This window comes from Pogona vitticeps, chromosome 2 (assembly GCF_051106095.1).
Source record: "Pogona vitticeps strain Pit_001003342236 chromosome 2, PviZW2.1, whole genome shotgun sequence".
In the NCBI taxonomy this organism is placed as follows: domain Eukaryota; kingdom Metazoa; phylum Chordata; class Lepidosauria; order Squamata; family Agamidae; genus Pogona; species Pogona vitticeps.
Window position 1 is genome coordinate 124,887,499 of NC_135784.1, and position 11,392 is coordinate 124,898,890.

Consider the following 11,392-nt stretch of genomic DNA (forward strand, 5'->3'; position numbering starts at 1 on the left):
ATGTTAATGTCTTAAATAGGGTCTTTACCAGCGGGTGCAGTGTATTATTACAACAGTATAATCCTCCTTAGCATGCCTTTTGTCTTTCCTGTTGTTGTTTTTTAATGCCCATAAGGTTTAGTGCTAAAGGCACCAGTGCAGCTTTGTTTGCTTTCTTCCTTCAGTCACTTCATTACCTGATCTTTCATTTGGACAATTAGTCCTATAACAATGTTCAGTGTTTACCTTTCTACTCTTAATGGCACAGCCCCTATCTATCTATCTATACTGATAAGCCTTACAAGTTAGCACTACAATATGTCAGTTCTGAAAATAAAATAAAATGAAGTTCAGACTGCTCTGAAAGGTTGTTTTTTTGTATAAAGGGAAGAGGCGAAAAAGGGGAGAAGGTGGTATTAATTGGATGAGCTGCAACTGCATTAAAACTGTCCCAATGGCAAAATGCACTGTGTGCTCTTCAGTGGTATAATTGATCTTATCAGTGTGGATTACAAAGGCAGCAGAAAAGCCCTTGTACTTTAAATTGGTTTTTAAAAATCAAATGAACACTGTTTTTGGTTTGTATTTGGGGGAAGCAATGTAGTCACAGCCTTAATTTCAACAAGACAGGCATGTTCCTTGTCAGTTGAAAGGCAAATCTGGGAATAAGGATCCAATCTATGTTGAATATGGTAGTCTCTGTCTAGAGGGGTGGGGTATAAATCAAAAAATACATAAATAAATAAATAAAATATTCTCCATGAAAACTCCGCTTCATAGTTTGGGTGTCCTCCTCTATTCATCTCCAACATTGGATGCCCAGTCCCCAGGGATGCATTTGCATACCCAAAACTTGTATACTAGGTATACCTCTTTCTTGAGAAGTCTGATCTGGCCACTGTGACACATTCCTTAGTTGCATCCTGTTCAGGTTATTGTAATGTGCTCTACAGGGGGATGCCCTTGAGAAGTGTTTAGAAACTTCAGTAGATCCAGGATGCTGAAGCTATAGTCCTGACTGAAGCTGATTACAAGGAGAACAGACAGTCTTTTTTACAATAGCTTCACTGTCTACTGATCGCAGTGGAAAGTCCAAAAGGCAGAGCGGAGAATTCGTAGCATTTTGGCCCCAGCGAAAAACGCAAGAACCGACAATGGTCCTGCCTGATGCTTATATGAAAATAGGCGTCGCTGAGGTCTATGACTACGAACCAGTCGCCTTGTTGAAGGAGCGGAAGAATTCTTTCCAAAGTCACCATCCTGAACCCGACGATAGGCTATGAACTTGTTGAGGCGCCTGAGGTCCAGAATAGGGCGAAAGTAGTTGTCCTTTTTTGGAACTAAGAAATACCTTGAGAAGAAACTGGGATCTGAAGGATTTGGGAAGATCCTGGTTATGGCTGCTTTCTTGAGGAGGGTGTTGATTTCTCCCCTTAAAGGAGGCGAGGGCGGGGTAAAGATGAGATGAGAAGGAGGCTTCTCTAAAAACTCTATTGCATAGCCATTGGCTATGATGGAAAGTACCCATTTGTCTGAAGTAATGAGCAACCAGTTTGCTAGGAAGGGCGATAAGCGGGTGGCGCAAGAAGAGACGAAAGTGGTGCAGAAGGAGTCAAAGTCCCTGCTTGGATTTGCGATCGGGCTTTTTATAGGCAAAGCGTGTCCTCTGTCGTTGGTCATGTCTAGTGGTGTAGCTAGTCTGAGCAGTGTAATACTTCTGCTTGGCTGGATAGAATTTCCCAGACTGGGAAGAGGTTATAGAAACTTGGCATTTCCAGGGGTAACGCGGCTTATAGTATGGTTGTGGGACGTAAGATCTCGCTGTTTTCTTTGCTTCGTGGATACCTTTGAGGATCTCATCAGTCTTAGAGTCGAATAGACCCGATCCATCAAAGGGAAGGTCTAAAATACGAGCCTTAGAGTCATCCGAAATTGCCGCAGACTTAAGCCAGGCTTGGCGCCTCATCGCAATACTGGTCATCAAGTTACGTGACGCAGCATCCAGAATATGCCTCAGTGAAATCCGTTCCTGACGTATAAGCTGCATGGCTTCCTGATGTAAGGAAAGACCCCTAGGTTGAAGTTCACCAGGCGCAGCTTGTAAAGATGGCAGTGCCCTGTTCCACAAATGTTGGTGATATGCCGCCATGGCTGCCACATAATTAGCAGCCCTGACTACCAGAGAGGCAAAGGCGTAGGATCGACGTCCAAAGATGTCCATCTTCCTCCCATCCTTATTGTTAGGAGTAGCAGCCGAGGAAGGCCTCAACTTAGACTGGGCCACATCCACTATCAAGGAATTTGGAGGGGGGTGTTTGATGAGGAAGTCTAGCTCAGATCCTTGAATGAGGTATAAGTTCTCAACCCTCCGAGACATTTGGGGGGTGGAACATGGTTTGTCCCAATGCTGCTTTAAAGTTCTCAGTAGGGAAGGGATAAAGGACAACCACATCGGTAAGTTCTGGTCCTCATCAATGTCCCCGTAAACCTTGTCCAAAGTTATCTGTCTACAGGGAGTTCGAGTGTGGTGGCGATCCGATGGATCATTTGGGAATAGGAAGGAAAATCCGCAGCCGGTGAAACGGGATGTTTGTCAATAATTCCAGAGTCAGGAGTATTATCATTGGGTGCTGAGGCATCAGAGAAACTGTTGTCCATATCGGAGTCATCTGAGTCCTCGGGATAGTCAGGTCAAGGTATCTGCGGTACCGGACGTCTGGGCACAGGGGGGTTAGGCGTGTGCTTCTTATGTCCGCGTCCCGGAAGAGGGTCGGTACCGTGACCCTGTGGACCACCGATATCTTGAGGATGGATTTGCGTTGCCAGTATCAGGGTCATCATCGGTATCGGAGTCCCGGTCGGTACCAATCTGATCCAATTGGAATGAATCAGAATCAGAGGAAGGGTGACGGTGCCTCTTCTTCGGCTGCGGTACCAAAGGTTCCACGGGGTTTGAACACTTCCGTTTGGGAGGCGCGGTACCGGTAGGGTCGGTACCGTCCTGGGGAATCGGGTACGGCAGTTCGTTGTTCGTCGGTATCGGCGCGTGTGGTAGCGTTGGGAAAACAGGCGGATAGCCGTGTTTCGCTTTTTTCGGTACCGGAAGATCGGTCGGTAATGTGCGGTGTCTCTTTTTCCCGGTATTGGGAGAGGGCAATACCGGAGGAGACAGAAATTCGTCAGAGGAATCCGACAAAGACGAAGAGGAGTCCGAAGACGAGTCCTTAGTCGCAAGGCTATACAGAAGACACGGGTCGTAGAGCTTTTGCATCTGCTTTCTCCACTTCTTAAGGTAGCTCTTGGAGAGCTTAAGAGGCAGCGCGTCCTCCATTAGCGCATGCCTCTTATTCTTTTTGGGGCGAGAATGTCGAGCCCCATGGGGGGAGACCTTTGGTCCCGAGTGTCTCGGAGACCGGGAATCTCCAGCAGATAGCACCAAATGTTTGGTCTTTGTTTTTTTCTTTCTAGGAGAAGAAGGTTGTGAGGGCAACACCGGTGTAGGTGGAAGTGGAGCCGGCGAAGATGGCGGCGAGGAGCCCTGAGAAGGGACCTTAATAGGAGACTGTGGGGTCAACACTGGCAACGACGGAGACGTCGGTGGTATTAAGATAGGAGTAGCCCGAGGAGGAGAGGGCGGAGGTGGAAGAGGTGGCGAGGCCATAGCCTTAGCCTTTGACGATTTGGACGGCGGTTTGGCCTTGGCTTTGCTCTTAGGAGCTTTACCCTTTTCCTTAGACTTTAAGTCTGGTAAAGGATCAGGGTCCATCGCTGAAGTAGCTGCCGCCATATCGGGAGGGCGCAGAGATTTCTCCCAAAGGGCTGCACGTAGACGCTGTTCTCTAAGTCTCAACCCCTGCTTGGTAAAACTTTCGCAGTGTCGACAGGATTGAGGAACGTGCGTCTCTCCAAGGCAAAACAAACACAAACGGTGACCATCTGTGGAGGGGATCTTCTTCCCACAGGCCACACAGCTCTTAAAAGTGACCTTGGGGGATCTAGGGGCCTTGGAGGCCATACAAAAAAAGGCAGGAACAGTCCGGGGGGGAATGGAGGGAAGGGGAAGAAAGAGCAAAGAGTCCGAAAGGAACACCTCCCCTCCAATAACAAAGTATTTTACTTTCCTTAAGCGTTGAAGATGAAAAGGAGCCAAAACGAAGAGAAATCCTCAATAATGTTAGGATGGGCAGACCATGAGGTCCTGGGGGGCGGAGCCAAAAGTGTTACTTTAAGCTCTAGAATATTCCGAGACCTCTGCGCAAGCGCAGATTAACCCATTAGTGTGATTTCACAGAGGCCACGAAGAACAGTCGGGAAGTGTGAATTCACAGATGACCACTCAAAGAACCAGACTTACAGGTAAGTAACCTATCTTCTTCATGGTCTCTGTGAATGCACACTAATGGGTGACTAGCAAACTTACTTGACAGGAGGAGGGACGTCATGGAAGAACAGAAACCAATGCCACTCGTCTGAAGGCAGCATCCGACTTGGCCCACACATCCAATCGATGATGGGATGCAAAAGTTGACGGAGTTGACCCAGTAGCAGCCTTGCATATGTCAGAAACAGGTACGCCTTTGAGAAAGGCAGTAGAAGTAGCCACTGTTCTGGTGGAGTGTGCCTTAATGTCAGGAGGCAGCGGTTTCTTTGCAAGTTCATAAGCAAGACGTATGGTGTGGACAATCCAACATGAGATATTTTTGGGGGGAAATCTGAGTTCCCCTATGTGGCAGATGCGTGGAAAGAGTCTCTTAGTCTTGCGGAAAGGCGCTGTTCTTTTCACATAGAATGCTAGGTCTCTCATGACTGTGACAAACCCAGACCTACTGGGATATGCCACACGTTAACTAAGCTGCCACCAACCATTCCCTATAAGAAGTGACACAGACCAGGGATGGATTTTCAACAAATAAAAGAATAAGGTTTATTTAAATAACACACAGGGAAAAATAAAAGGATCAAGTGAATAAGATATAGTAACGTGGCTTAGTCTCATTCATACATGCACACAGTTTGGTTCACACAGAACACTTAACTTGAAGCACAGACCCTGAACCTATCAGTTCTGGCTAACCCTACAGACACCTGAACCTATCAGGTTGGTACTGACTGACACACAGTAGTACCCTGTCTGACACACAGACTCCCACTCAAGCTTCTTCTCTCAGCTCTTCCTCCAGCTTCTCCCTCACACGCTCCACATATATATACAGTACAGCCCCTCCTCCTGATGTCCCGCCTTCCACTCCCCATAGGATGGAACTTTCCCTCCAAACCCATGACAGACAGGTAACATCAGTGCTGTATGTAACAATGACATCCAAGAGATGGATCACTCAAGATCTGTTGATGGCTGCGGGAAGAAGGTAGGTAAGATGATAGGCCGACGGACATGGAAATCAAACAACTTTAGGCAGGAAGGAAATATGAGGGTAGAGCGTGACTTTGGGTGAAATTGCAAGAATGGGGGATCCACTAGCAGAGCTGCAAGTTCGGTTGCTCTATGTGCCAATGTCATAGCTACCAAGAATAAAACTTTAAATGAGAGAAGCCATTCAGATGAGGTTGCGAGAGGTTGAAAGGGTGGTAGTGTAAGGTGTTGGAGAATGGTATGCAAAGACCATTGTGGCAGTGGAACATGCCTGGTCAGTCGCAAGTTAGCCACACCTCGTAGTAATTGTTTTAAGGTCAGATGTTTGAATAATGAGGCAGCACTAGAGTCCGCGGGTTGGTGTGCTACAATTGCTGATAGGTAAACCGTAAGCATAGATAATGAAAGGTGACAGTCATCTGTGAGTGGACCCCCCATTCTTGCAATTTCACCCAAAGTCACACTCTACTCTGATATTTCCTTCCTGCCTAAAGTTGTTTCTGATTTCCATCTGCTGAGAGTATCCGCAAGTTGGTTGTGTTGGGAGGGAATATGGATCGCTATGGGAAAAACATGGTGGGCTAGACACCACTGAACGGCAAGGTACAGGAGCTGTAGTGAGTGTGTTCCGCCCTGCTTGTTAATATAGTAAAGCACTGTGGTATTGTCTGTAGTCACCTGTATGGCGTTGCCGGTAATGAGAGGCTCAAAGGTGTGGAACGCTTTGTAGATCACCAGTAATTCCAGTTTGTTGATCTGAAGTCTTCTCGTAAGGAGATCAAGTGGCATGAATGTGTAGGCTTCTGCAATGTGCACCCCAGCCAATAGGACTGGCATCGGTGGTAATTTGAGTTGTCAGTTGGAGGGATGCAAAGGGTCTGCAGAGAAAGAAGTTGGTCAGAGTAATCCACCATATCAATTGAGCTGCGAGTTCGGGAGTGATCTATAGGATCTTGGTAGGTGGGTCAGAGAGGGGGTCGAAAAGAGAAAGATACCATGCCTGTAAGGAGCGCATCTTTAATCAGGCATGCTGTATGGCTGACATGGTGGAGGTGATGAGGCCTAGAAGGCGTTGAGCCTGAAGAGCAGTTACGAATGCATAAGGCTGAAAATATTGGACAAGAGAGTGTATATCAGTGCTCTTGAGGAAGGAACACCCGTGTGACCTGAGAATCTGATGGCACCTATATAGGTGATTCTGTGAGGGAGTTAGGACAGATTTGTCCATATTGACCTTGAGGCCCAGATCCACTAAGAAAAGAGTGAGAGCAATGTTGCACTGAGCTTGAGTGTGGCAGGGATACTAACAGCCAATCGTCAATGTATGGGAACACTGAGATTCCTAGAGTGCGGAGATGGGCGGCCACAGGGACTATGCACTTTGTAAATACCCACGGTGCAGTGTAGGCGCCAAATGGTAGGGCTCTGACTTTGTAAGTGGTGTGGCTGAGAGAGAATTGTAGGAATTTGCGATGATCCTGTCTGATTGAGCTGTGGAAATAAGCATCGCTCAAGTGATGACAGCAAATCAGCCTCCTCCTTGAAGAAGAGGAAGAATATGTTTTAACGTCACCATGCAAAAACATCTCTGGAGGATAAAATAGTTCAGGTCCCAAAAGGTCGAGGATGGGCTGGAGACCTCTGTCTCTTTTGGGGACAAGGAAATAAGGGGAGAAGAAACCTGGGTTATCGTCCTGTGGGATGACTACTGAAATAGCATCCTTCAAGAGGAGTGATTGAATCTCTTGTTCCAGGGCGTTTGATGATGTAGTTAGGACTATCTTGGGAGGTGGGAGTGACAGAAACACTATTGCGTAATGGATGGATATTATAGACGGGACCCAAAAATCGGTGGTGATGGAAGCCCAAGATGGAAAATGGGCTGCTAGGCGGTTGGTGGTGGATAGTGGGATATGAAGAGAGCGGATCTGGATGATAGGAGAGTCAAAGATTCTGCTTGATTTTCTTATCAAGTCGTCGGAAGGACTGTTGAGGACGCTGTTGCCGTGTGTACTGTCAATTTTGCTATGAGGAAGATGATTGAGGTAGGTATCTTTGCTTTTCTGGAAAGGATTTGAATTGGTGGAAAGAATAAGGGCGGTACCATTGATATCTTTGGGGCCTGTAGCACAGCTGAGTGTTGTACAAACGCGCTGTCTTTCTCTTTTGTAGGTTATCTAGTATTTCGTTTGTCGTCTTGTCAAATAAGCTGATGCCATCAAAAGGTAAGTCCTCAATGCACATACGAGAGTCATCGGAGATGCGTGCTGAGCAGAGCCAAGCATGTCTCCGTAGAGCTACAGGCAGTGGCCATATATCTAGAAGCTGCCTCAATTATGTGACGTTCTGTTATGTGTTCTTGGTGTGCTAATGCCATAGCATCTTGATGAAAGGCGAGGCCGCGAGGCTTGTATTCTCCAGGGGCTGATTGCAAGGTTGGAAGGGCCTTGTTCCAAAGGCATCTATGATAGCCCCCCCCCATCACTGCTAGATAATTGGCAGCACAGAGGGTGAACGATGCCAGAGAGTAAATTCTGCATCCAATAATGTCAAGTTTCCTCTCTTCTTTATTGTTGGGAGTAGTGTTAGAACGAGTATGTGACCTATGTGTTAGAATGAGTATGTGACCTATTTTGTGTTGCATCCACAATTACAGAATTGGGAGGTGGATGTTTGGAGAGAAATTCAGTATTTGACCATGCTGCTTATATAGGTTCTCGACTCTTTGAGAGATTTGTGGTACCGGGGATGGTTTGGACCACAATTGTTTAATCAATTTAAGAAAGGATGGAATGAACCCCATCTGGAGTGGAGGAATTTGATCCTCATTGATATCCTCATAGACTGTCTGATTCTGATTGGAGTTGTTGCATATCCAGATCCATGGCCTTCGCAAGGCACAGAACTAATTGAGAGGATGAAGAGAAATCCTCCGATGGTGATGGAAGGTTGGTATCGGCCACATCCGAATCAGGTGTTCGGAGACTGGGAGGTGATTCTTGCAATACCATTGAATCTGAAGATTCAGTATTGGGAAATTGTATAGGTGATGATAAGAATCCCTGTTGATATGAAGAGGCTGGTGTATCTAGAAGAGCCTCTGGCGAGTGGTGTTTCGACGCTACGGTACCGCGCTTTAATGGTACCGATTGAGTAGATTGGTTCAATTTGTGACGCCTGTGACAAATCAAACCCGGGAAGCCTGGTAGACTGGGCCTACCAGGGGAGGGCTTCCCCCAGTAGGCCCAGTCTACTCCCCAGGGAAAGTCTGTGTCGGTGGGGGGGACCTCCGGAGGCCTTTCCCACTGCCATCTGAGGCCTCTCGGAGGTCCTCCGCCACTGCTGATCGTGCTTCCGAAGCACGATCGGCGGGGGTGGGGGAGGACATCCAAGGTGCCTCCCATGGCAGTGGAGAAGCCCTGGACGGACTCATGGACTTCCCCCGCCGCCGCCGCTGTCCGAGCGGGCACGGTTCAGCTTCCAGCAGCGGTGGCGGCAGGGGAAGTCCAGGAGTCTGAGCATGGCCGGGATCGCCCGGCGCGATGCGGCTCCCAGCGGTGGCAGGGGACCTCCGGATGCCTTCCAGGGCTTCTCTGCCACCATGGGAGGCACCTCGGAAGTCCCCCCACCGCCGATCGTGCCTCCGAAGCACTTTATGATCTTCTATTGTTCCACTGCCCTCACAGGCACAATTAGTATGGACATGGGAGATGGTCTTTTTTGATGCCTGGTTCTAAAGCCTTGGAACTCCCTCCAATGGGAGACCAGAACTAGGCTCCTCGTTCCTGTCCTTCTGGCTCTCTTCTACAAGCCCTGCAAGTTTGAGGTTTCGGATGTCCAAGTTACACACCTGCAAGGAGGGCCCCCCAGGAAAGTTTCCACCAGGGACCTAGAGACACCAACATCACAGAGATGCTTCTACTGACTCCTCTACAATCCCTCCAAGTTTGGTGGTGAATGGTTTCTCACTCCAACCCACAGGAAAGTTTCCTTTAGCAGCCAGCTTGGGAAAAAAACAATCTTCACCAAACTGGAAGGGATCGTAGAGTCAGCGGAAGCTTCTCTGTGATTTTGGTGTCTCTAGGTGGTGTCTGAGGGGAACTTTTCTGGTTATACTCTTTGTGAGTGTGTAACTTGGACATCGTAACAAATTATACCATAATTTATTAGTTTGAAGTTTAACTATAATCTGATCCTTCAATCTCATTTTAATCATCCAATCTTTCAATCTGGCAACTTTTTTGTCCTTAAACGTATCAGCTAAACCCCTCAAGTTTGCTGGGATATTTTCTATTTCAGCCACTAATTTTAGTGGTGAAGTAAAGGGACATGACTTCTTTTTATTTCTACTCCAAATATTTAACATGTTTCTTTAAAAAGGGTTGTTCACTTGATTTATTGTATTTCTTTTTACTACATTAAACAAGTATTTTTCAATGTTCCCATTTATTTCTGAGGATTCCATATCCCACCAAATTAATCTTCCTTTATTGTATATAATATCTCCAATAAATCTTAACTGGTTCACTATATAATTTTTTATATTAGGAATATCTAAACTTCCATTTTTGAGCCTTATACCAATATCTTTTATTTGTTCTAGATTTTTTACTTTGATTACAAAATCCATTAATTAATCCCTGCCAATACTTAAAATCTTCTAATTGTATTGGGAGCATCCTGAATAAAAAAGTTATTTTTGGTAATATTTTAATTTTGATCATGGCAATGATTCATCAATTCATATGAATCAACAATTAGCAATTTTTAAAACAAAGTTGATTTTTTTAAAAAAATCGTGCCAATCTCTTAATCAGGACATTAATTGGTCCAAAAAGTTTTGTTGTAAATACAGCTTCGCCATATGTGCAAGGGTAGGTAGATGTAATGTAATCTGCTTCGCACAGTGTTGCTGGTAAAAGCTTAGCAACCAACTCTTTTCTACAGGAGACCAGGCTGGCCCTTCCCTTTCTGCAGGTAAGCTTTTAATATGTAAACAGTTGCTGAGGAAGGGATTTTAAAGGGAATATTGTTTATCTTTTTTTCAAATGTGTGTTTTAGCAGGGATATATTTTGTGCTTCTCAATAATTTGTTTTTTAGTAATGTGGTATTTATATTTGTCATTTTATATTTGTAATGTAATATTTGTGTTTTTAAGCCATTTGTTTAAAATGGTTTGTCTACAGGGAGAAGGGCAGGGTAGAACTGTAATAAATAAAATACTATATGTAATAACCAGAAATAACCTAGCTCAAGTTACCAAAGTCATTCTCTTGATTATTGCCATTATTGGGCACGTGGTGGCCTCTCATAATACTGTGACCTCAGGAATTTGTTTATTGCCATGCTAACAGGTCTCTTCTCAGATGATGTATGTATACTATAAAGATTATTGTTGTTTACTCTTTGAGTTGTGTCCAACTCTTCGTGACCCCATGGACCAGAGCAAGCCAAGCCCTCCTGTCTTCCACTGCTTCCTGGCGTTTGGTCAAATTCATGTTGGTCACTTCGGTGACACTGTTGAGCCATCTCATCCTCTTCTCGTCTTGCCTTCACACTTTCCCAACATCAGGGTCTTTTCCAGGGAGTCTTCTCTTCTCATGAGATGGCCGAGTATTGGATCCTCAGCTTCAGGATCTGTCCTTCCAGTGAGCACTCAGGGTTGATCTCCTTTCAAGAGTCTCCTCCAGCACCACAATTCAAAAGCATCAATTCTTTGGCGGTCTATAAAAATAGCTGCACCCATTCTGAATGTATAACTGAAGGAAAAATGCTTCGAATTCATCTAGAAGTAGATTTTTTCATCACAGCACAGTAAAATTATGCAGATCTGTACTAAAAATGAGTAGAGTATAGAATTCAGCTTTTACTGGCACTGAAAATTGCTTTGCTGTCCTAGAGCACAATTGCAAAACAAGACATTTATTATTTAATGCTGCACTCTTTACTGGTGATTCCAAACATGTTTGTCTGATCATAATGCAACATGAATGGGTGATCCGTCTAACATAGATTGACTGTCATCTCAGCCTATTACTACC

The 11,392-nt window shown here is 45.6% G+C and overlaps 1 long non-coding RNA gene across 1 annotated transcript; it reads left to right on the top strand.

Moving 5' to 3' along the window:
• Positions 1 to 7,258: 7,258 nt before the first annotated feature.
• On the top strand, positions 7,259 to 8,342 carry LOC110080418 (uncharacterized). Its single transcript, XR_013541970.1, has 3 exons — positions 7,259 to 7,395; positions 7,523 to 7,575; positions 8,230 to 8,342. It is a non-coding gene; the product is annotated as an uncharacterized LOC110080418 (long non-coding RNA).
• Positions 8,343 to 11,392: the final 3,050 nt, after the last annotated feature.